Raw genomic sequence first — 8967 nt, forward strand, 5'->3', positions numbered from 1 at the left:
CGGGTCGGACAGAGCCGGGGACCATCCGCGGTTCCCGGGGTGGAGCCGGGGGGCCCAGGCCGTGGGCACCCTCAGCTTTGAGCCCCAGGCCGACGCCTGCGCTTCTGAAGCTGGGGGTGGCCCGTGCCCGGGACATGGTCTCTCCCCACCTCCCTGCATGGACTTGCCCAATAAATTCCACTTAGCAATTTCGCTAAGGCGAGGGAGAGCTGTTAGTGTCTGTTTTCTGACCTAAATCTAGCGGGTGGCCAGAGCAGGATTCAGGACGTTGGGAGGAGAGAGCTATGGGCCCAGGGAACTGCCCGGGAGAGGGGGACGCACACAAGACCGGGCTGGTGCCGGCCGGGCAGGATTTGAGTTTTCTGCACGGCTTTCTCCGAGCCTCTTTGCCCCCTTTGGGCCGCACCATCTTGTTGAAGGGCTGATGCTGGGAGTCCCTTTCCCCCTAAAGTCCCCGGATTCCGGACAGAGCCTCATGGAGGGCCTATTCGGCAGCGGCGGCTTCCCTCAAAGCCTGAGCAGGGGGTTGGTTCGAGGGACTCTCGCTTGTGGTCAGCCCTGGCGGAAGGAGGCTGGCGGGATGCGACGCGGTGATAAGCTTGCCCACTGGGACCATGGGGCCAGGTGCAGCTCAGGAAGCACGCCGCCGAAAAGCCAAGAACTGGCAGCCGGGTCCGAAGAGCTTGCCCCGGAGCCCGGAGCTTCTGCCTTCCCATGATGCCAGGTTATTTTATTACGATTATATAATCATTTCCATCTAGCAGGAATAACATTTTGCATTTGGAGCACATATTTCTCAGGTTGGGATACTATCTTATAAATATTTAAGGGAAACATTTATGTTTCTTTCATGTTCATGTTTCTTGTGGCCAGCAAGCTCCCATCTCACCTCTTACGGGAAGGCCACCAGGGATTATCCCTCTCCTAAACTCTCTTTTTTGGCCCCTTTCGGTAACTGCTCATTTTACACTGTTTATAAAACACATGCTCTTTTTAAAAAGTTATGATGTTAAGTGAAAAGAGGTGAGGGACTGTCATGAAGTCATTTTCACTATGTATGTATTCCATCTTCTTAATTGGATTTGAAGACCTAAAGGTCTTTTTCTTTTTTTCTTCTGTCATTTTTTTTCTTTCTTTCTTCCTTCCCTTTACCCTCCACCCCCTTTCCCCTAAGTGCCCTGCATTTGCTCTTTGAACAAAGTTCTGTTTGTTGACAGACTAGCCAGCTTACTGACTTAAGGATGGGGAGCAAACAGAGGGACGGATCAAGGCCTTTCCTTAACATCTGGAGGAAGCGGAGGGCGTGCTCTGGACGCCAGCTAACCCCCTTCCCCAGCCCCAAAAGCTGCCTTGCGCTGCTCTGTTCCTTTCCCTCACCCTGCCTCAACACAAACCCCTTGAACAACCACACCCCACACACCATTTCTCACTTTGCCCAAAGATCTTTGGGTCGTGTCCACTTTGCCTCCTATGAAAGGTGGGATCTGTGGGAACCCAGAAACCCTACAGAGTTTGCCTGTGAAATACACCCTCGGGCCATCTTGGTCTTTGCCTGAGGTGAGCGACCCCAGGGTTTGGGATTGTGTGTTGCTAATTTGGACCTCCGACCTACCCTCCCCCTCTGCCCCCTCCCTGCAGCGGGTCTGGAAACAGTGGCAGCAGCTCCGCTGCAGGCTCCGGATCCGGGAGGTGTCAGATCCGCCCTCCATCTATTGGATGGCTCCCAGGCCAATTGTTAGAAAGAGGCATATGTTCTTCTCGGCTTCTGGAGTGTCTCCCGAGCAGTTGCTCAACAGCCAGCCCCTCCCCCATCCGGACCATTGAAGGGCCGAAAAAGGAGCGCCCTCCGCCACAATTCTCTGTGCCCCCGTGCCGGAGAGTGTCTCCCCACTAGTGACTTCCTGTCATCCCCCTTGTCATCATCCCCCTCTGGGGAGCAGGAAAGAGAGGGGCTTCAAGCACTCAGTTGTGGAGCACAAAAGCCATCCCTTTCCTTTTGGGGGAAATAGGAGAGGAAGTTAGTTGCTGAGGCAGGGAGAGAGCAAAGGAGACATTGCCTCTATGTGCAAATTTGCCCTGATCACAGACTTCCCAGTCGGCTCCAGCCCAGCTCAGAGCTCACCGCTGAACTCTTATCTCCAACTTGGCAACTAGATCCCAAGCTCTGGGAAGCAAGGAGAGGACAAGGATGGTTACCCAGCAAGAACCTTCTGTGTGCCAGCATCGGGCCTAGCATGTTCCCATCCATCATCTCATTTAATTCCCACGACAGACCTGTGAGGTAGGGTTTACCAAAGGTGAAACCGGGTCTCAGATTTGACCAAGTTCACACAGCCCCGGGTGTTTGAATCTGGGTCAGGCTGACTGTAGAGTCCTTACCCTCACCCTTGACACCTCACTGCCTGCGAGGAAAAGGTGGCCTTCTAGACTGGTGGTGGAGAGTACACGTTCAGGAGTCAGTCCACTTAGGTTTAAATTCCTACACTGCCGTTTACTAGCTGTATGATCTTAGGCCATATGGGTTTCTTGGGCCTCAGTTTTCCTGGCTGTTAAATGGGGATACTAATGGTAGCAACTCTGTTTTGTTTGTTGCAAGGATTCAAGGAAAAGCTTAGCCTGGTTGGTGCCTGCTGTGCAGTTAAGTGGTCAACAAATGCTGTTATTGTGCCTTCTGATTCTTTATTTTCCTTTTGCCTCCTAGCCCTGTCTCAGCTCATACACTTCAGGTTAAATAAAACTGACTGATTAATTTAAAAGCCAGGCTGAGAGGGGATACAGGAGGTCTATGAACTCAGGAAGGGGAGGGAGAGGAAACCACAGATTTGTTCTCAAAATCCTATCCCCTCCAGAACCAAAGGCTCTCTGAGCTATATGACAGGAGTAAATTAGAGACCAATAAAAGGTGACCACTTTTTAGAGGACTGCTGGAGACCATAGAGTGGTCTCCAGAAACATGTGCTGAATATGTGTGTAGAAAATGTAAAAAGCACATCTTTGTTCAAGAATGTTTGGAGCACAATTATTTACAGTACTGAAAAAATAAAAAGCAATCTAAATGTCCATGGTAAGGACATACCTCGATACCTTGACACCAAAAAATAAAAACTTAAAAAATCCTCATTTCTGAAACTCTTTTATTCATGGGGAAATGTTCATAACAAAATATTAAATAAAAAAATGATGGGTACAAAGTTGCATAAATATGATGCCAAGTTGCAGAGAACACAGAGTAGAAAATTAAATACTATGTTTCCAATCATGTATGAATATGGGTAATGAAGCAATGGTCAGGAAAACACCAAACCAACATCAGGGTCAGTAGGGTGGTAGGATTATAGGTGATCTTTTCTCTTTTTTTCATGTTATGCAATATGATGATATTTTTCTTATAATTAAATACGAATTTATAGTTAATAAACTGCATAAATGGTATGCTCCCACTTTTGTTAAAATTATATGTGCATAGGGGTGCCTAGGTGGCTCAGTTGGTTACGTGGCTGAGCATCAGATTTTGGCTCAAGTCATGATCTCATGATCTCACAGTCTGTGAGTTCGAATCCCACACTCTGTGCTGTCAGCCCAGAGCCTGCTTTGGATCCTCTGTCTCCCTCTCTGTCTGTTCCTCCACTGCTTGCTCTCTCTGTCTTTCAAAAATAAATAAGCATTAACAAATTATATGTGCATAAAAAAATTGGAAATAGATACACCAAAATGTTAATGGAGATTATGATTGAGTAATGGAATATGGGTGATATTTTTCTTTTCCTTTTTAAAATTTTTCTGCATTGACGATTATGTTATTTTCTTACAATTAAAACAGATTCATAATTTGAAAAGTGCATATTCAGTACAATCCCACTTGTGTTAACAGTATGTATGTTAGTTGAAAGAAACAGGAAAGAAATATATTAAAATATTAACAGTTTTTATATTGGTGGTAAAGGATTATGGGTAACTTCCATCTTTTCTTGATTTTTCTGTAGTATGATTTTATTACTTCTATAATTTCAATAAAATAATATCTAACAAATGGGATAGACAGTAGGATCCCACATTTGTTAAAATATAGATACGTGTGCATAGAATAAATAATAGACTACTCTAAAATATTATCTCTGGATGGTGTGGTTATGGTGATTTTTGTTTTCTCCTTTGTATATTATTTCTTCATTTTCCAATTTTGTAACAGTCATCACGTATTATCTTTTAATTATGAAAAATGTAAAAAGTGGTTCAGTATTGAATCCTTTATGGAAACAAAGAGCATGATTGGGATTTATTTTAAAATATTCCAGTGGGGCTGGGGGTAAGGTGGGTGCGGATCGAAATAAAATAAGTTGATAATTGTTGAAGATGGTGCATGGGCCTTCACTGCAATGTTTAGTTGTATATGTTTGAAAAGTTCCATCAACATATTTTTTAAGTTTATTTATTTATTTTGAGCAAGAGACTGTGAGTGGGAGACAGAGAGAGAGAGAGAGAATTCCAAGCAAACTCTGCACTGTCAGCACAGAGTCCAAAGCAGGGCTTGAACTCACAAACTGTGACCAAATCAAGAGTCGGATGCTTAACTGACTGAGTCACCCAGGTCCCTTCCATCAATATTTTTTACAAAAGCATTTTCACCATACTCTCACCTTACTCTTTGAACCTTATGCCTACTCTGTGGGATCACCTGCCCTGGGTCACACAAGTGGGAAGTGAGAGTGGGCTTGACCTGGGGCTCCTCATTCTGAGCCCAGGGCTCATCGCCGCATCCCAGTTGCTTCTTCTTTTTCATAATTAAAAATAATTAACATTTTGTCTGGTTCTCTAAATGTCATAAGTGTTCCCTGCACAGAATTTGGAAATAACAGAAAAGCACCAAGAGGAAAACTAATAACCTAACCACATCACAGTTAACCCTTTGGTGTCTGGCCATGCAGACTCTATCTCTGTTGCCTCTTACTCCAGAGGTGATGAACGGGGCCAACATCTTCACAGTAAGAGTGGTGGGTGAGTCATTCACTCCTAATGGGCTAGTGAGTGCAGCTGGGGCCCTTCAGTGTAGGGGCTCAGGAGATGCTCAGTCCTAGCCACTCCCCTCCCTTTCTTCTCTCCTGCCCCCTTCAGATACTGCAGTCTGGACCTCAGTTATTTCCTATGTCCTTCTTCCCCCCATACTATCTCAAGGAGTAGAAGTCCAGTTGGGGAAGTCTGGGTGGCCCTTCTCCCCTTAGTCCATCTGGAGACCCTGTCCAGGAGCTCCCACAAGGACACTGAGAGTCTGCAACCACGCTGCATGCCGTTGTGCCTCCATTTCCCCATCTGGAAGATGCTAGTGAGAATAGCAGACTGGTCGACCTCTGCCAGGGAGTGATGAGCTAACGTCTGTAGCACTTTCCAGCCCCTCAGAGCAAGGTGCCGGGAGCCTCCCCAGCTCTGCTGCCTGCCTGCCTGCCTGCCTGCCACTGCCAGCCTGAGTGAGAGCCTGGGCCTGGCTGCCCCTTGGAGGGAGTGGCCACATTCCTCTGCCCCAGGCCAGCAGGCTTGGACAGGCACTAGCTTCTGCTCCTGTGTTACAAGAAAGGAGGAGGAGGACTGAAGAGAAGAGAAGATGAAGAAGAAGAGGAGGAACAAAATTAGTAATGGGGAAACGGCCTTGGGAAATCGGAAACTGAGAAGAGTGGAGAGATAACCGGGCATCCTTGGGCACTCCAATCAGCTTCGTAGATTGTAGCCTTCGTTTCCTGTGTATGTGAGGGGGGAGGAGTTGGAAAGGGCCAAGAATTGGGTCCAGTGGAATTGATTCCCTACTTGATTTCCTGTTATTTATACATAATGGGAAACCCGCATATATACAAACAAGTCTGACCACCCAGCCTGTCACATCCTTGGGGGGACTATCTTCAGAGCTCTGCACCCACTCTGGCCTTTGGGGATGTCACTCTTTTTTTTTAATGTATATTTATTTTTGAGAGAGAGAGAGAAAGACAGAGTACAAGTGGGACACGGGCATAGAGAGAGGGAGACACAGAATCCAAAGCAGGCTCCAGGCTCCAAGCTGTCAGCACAGAGCCTGATGTGGGACTCGAACCCAGATAATGGTGTGAGCTGAAGTCTGATGCTTAATCAACTGAGCCACCCAGGCACCCCTGGGGATGTCATTCTAGCGTATGCCCCTCCAGTATTGAACTTCACAAGAACACTAGGAAATTGACACTATCATCCCCACTTTAGAGAGAATGGCATTGAGGCACAGAGAGGTGAAATAAAAGCCCAGGGTCACAGAGCTGGGATTCATGGCCAGGTCCAACTCACTCCTAAGGCCAAAGTCTCCCTATTAGACTACCTGCTCCACTGTTATCTGTGTCTTTCTTTCCTCTAGAATGGATCCTCTGCCACCCTCATTGCAGTAAATGATCAATGTGCATAGCCAGGATGTATGTGTGGATGAGGTTGATGGAGAGACCCAGGGCAGCGAGCTCAGTTCAGGGGCTGTGGCAGGAATCTCCAGGGATGGGGTTCAGGGTGCTAGAGGGCTGCAGCCTGGGAATGGCAAAGACAACTCTGAAAACAGTATCTGGGGAAGAGCACAGGGTTCAAAGGCAGGGAGGGAGAGAGGCACTGGTGTAGGGGAGAGAGAGAAGCTGCCAGCCCGGCCAGGCCCTGGTCTATTCGGGTGTCAGCAGTGAAGCTAGAGGCCTTGGGAAGGTGTGAGGCTTTGTGGGGGAAAAGAAACCCTGCTTTAAGCATGTTTAGTTTAAGCTTGTTGGCAGAACATCCAAGTGGAAATAGTTTGCACACAGCCAGGAATATAGGACTGGAAAGAAAGTGTGAGGTTGTGTCAAAAAGAGCAATCGGCAGAATGACTTTCAGCCAAACCGTGGGGAACTTTCCCCTGCCTCTCTCCACTGGCACAGAAAGGGGCTTTCTCCTCAGGGGTCTGGGACACTGGTTTTTCACCACAGCTCTCCCTTCCTCTCCCCTCCATGGCTCCTCCAGCCCAGCACAATCACGGATACATGCTTCAAATCCCTAAAGGGCAGTGTGAGGGGATCTCAGTCCATAAATTCCCCCACACCAGGGAGTGACAGGGGCCTCATGTCACTTTGCTCAGGACATTTTGGCTAGACCTTAAGCATGCCAGGCCTTCCCTAGTCTCACTTCAGCTTCTAGAACACAAGTCTTTGGGGTCTTGTTTGCTCTCCCTTTTCTGCCGCCTGCCACTCAGGCTAGTGGTGTCTCTTGGCTTACTTCATCCTTAAAAAGGTGAGGCCATTTTAGTCTGGCCCTGCTGCCTGCGCCATCAGACTGAAAGTGCTCCCCTTACCCGAGCCCTGAGGTAATGTAGCAGCCCCTCAGCCCCCAATCTCCTCTCCATGCCTGGAGCATTTTCTTGTACTACCCTCTCTTGGGCTCTGGGCCCTGCCCTCCCAACCTCCCAATTTCATTGCATCAGAGACTTCAAACTCCATTCATCATCCATCCATGGACCTCAGTTTTGCTCCAATCAGAGCCCCTGCTGGCACGGGGAAAATCTCTCAGCTTGAACCACTAGCCCTATTGCTTCCCTTGGCCCTTAACTCCGGGTCTGCGGTTGGCTCAGACAAATATGGCCGTGTGAATGTGGTTAGGATTCATTTTGCATGTTTTACCTGGAGGCCTGAAAATATTTCCTCGGGTCTCCACAGCCTTCTGGGGCCATCGATCAGAGCTGGAGATGCATGGCGGATCAGAGTACCTCAGGGGGTCAGGGTGCAGATTCTGCTGCCAGGCATGAAGAGAGGCCCACAGAGTCAGTTACCCAAGATCGTCTCCTGCCTTGACTCGGAGACAGGGTGCATCAGCTAGCACACACAGTCTTCTCGAGAAGACATCGCCTCTGGTTGGACTAATTAGAAATAGGTGCTACTCCCTCTGGGCTTCACATAACCCTCAGCCCAGGGTGCACGGCTTTGCAAGAGGAACACAAGCAAGCTGAATTTCAGGTGTCCCTGTTGTTCGGGGTACAACACACTATGAGCACACTCGGAAGCCCTACAAAAAGATGAGTCTACATCACCATGGGATTTGGGTTCCTGCAGTGGCCCAGCACTCCTAAGAACACCGCTTCAGGGGACATTTAGCTTTAGTCTTACTAGCTCTGATGAAAAACATCAACAGTAGGTGCCTGGGTGGCTCAGTTGGTTAAGCATCCGACTCTTGATTTTGGTTCAGGTCAGGACCTCACGGTTTGTGGGTCTGAGCCCCACATCTGGCTCTGTGCTGACAGCCCAGAGCCTGCTTGGGATTCTCTGTCTCCCTCTTTCTCTGCCCTTCTCCCCTTGAACATAACATTTTTTAAAGGTTTATTTATTTTTGAGAGAGAGAGAGGGAGTGCGAGTGGGGAAAGGGCAGAGAGAGCGGGAGACACAGAATCTGAAGCAGGCTCCAGGCTCTGATCAGCTCAGAACCAGGACTTGAGCTCATGAACCGCGAGATCATGACCTGAGCCAAAGCCAGACGCCCAACCGAGTGAGCCACCCAGGTGCCCCAAAACATTGAGGGGAAAAAAAAAACATCGATGGTAACATTTTCTGAATGCTTGTTAAGTAATAGACCTTCAGGCTTCTTAGTGGTCCATACTTGTATGAATCCCCACAACAAGCTGAGATGTTAGGTGAGTACCATTATTGCCTCATTCCTATTTTGCTGATAGGGAAATTGAAGTACAGAGATATTCCATGGCTTGCTAACATTCGACACTCTGTATGTTTGGGGCTGAGGATTCAAACCAGGCAGACTGGCCCCAGATAGTCTGCTGTTGACCCCCTGGGCCTCACTGCCTCCCAAGTAACACTGGTGGGGATCTCCTCCTTCTAGTTCATCCAAGCCTTCCCCATGCATGAGCAAGGTCGATCCTCAAACCTCTCCACCGCCATGTGTGGTTGTTGCTATTATCAATTCCATTTAAAAGATGTAGGAAGGAGGCTTAGAGAGGCAACC

Source organism: Crocuta crocuta, unplaced genomic scaffold (genome assembly GCF_008692635.1).
Source record: "Crocuta crocuta isolate KB4526 unplaced genomic scaffold, BGI_CrCroc_1.0 scaffold440, whole genome shotgun sequence".
Lineage (NCBI taxonomy): Eukaryota > Metazoa > Chordata > Mammalia > Carnivora > Hyaenidae > Crocuta > Crocuta crocuta.